The 485-nt window shown below is 29.5% G+C and overlaps 1 non-coding gene across 1 annotated transcript; it reads right to left on the bottom strand.

The window, feature by feature from the left end:
* Positions 1–210: 210 nt before the first annotated feature.
* Positions 211–282, bottom strand: TRNAP-UGG. The gene has a single exon. It is a non-coding gene; the product is annotated as a tRNA-Pro (tRNA).
* Positions 283–485: the final 203 nt, after the last annotated feature.

The following is a 485-nucleotide window of genomic DNA, read 5'->3' as shown; positions in this document are numbered from 1 at the left end:
GAATCGAACTTGAGACCTCTCACACCCAAAACGATAATCATGCCACTTAGACCAAATGCCTTTATAATAAATTTATAATTCTTAGTTGCTAGTCAATATATTTTCCGTGCCTCAATATATGAAAAATTTATAGAAGTTGAAGATGCATTGCCACGCATTCCTGATTTTTTGTTTTTTTTTCTTTCAAAATTGTGCTTTTTTTATTTTGATGGGGCATTTCGAGAATCGAACTTGAGACCTCTTGCACCCAAAGCAAGAATCATACCACTAGACCAAATGCCCTTATTAATTACTATATATTAAGTTTTTTATGGAATGTATCATCATTATTTCATCTATTTTCTTTGTTAATGAAATCCATGAGCAATTATTATTATATCTTTTAGATCTTTTAGATCTAGACCGCTGTTAAATTATTTACATAAGGTTTGCGATAATTACGGTAAAGAGAAGAAAAAAGAATAGAAGTTATTTAAAGAATAGAA

The sequence above is a fragment of the Cucurbita pepo genome, unplaced genomic scaffold (genome assembly GCF_002806865.2).
Source record: "Cucurbita pepo subsp. pepo cultivar mu-cu-16 unplaced genomic scaffold, ASM280686v2 Cp4.1_scaffold008301, whole genome shotgun sequence".
In the NCBI taxonomy this organism is placed as follows: Eukaryota; Viridiplantae; Streptophyta; class Magnoliopsida; order Cucurbitales; family Cucurbitaceae; genus Cucurbita; species Cucurbita pepo.
Note: the sequence above shows the minus strand (reverse complement) of the source record. Positions and strands in the feature narration are given on the sequence as shown.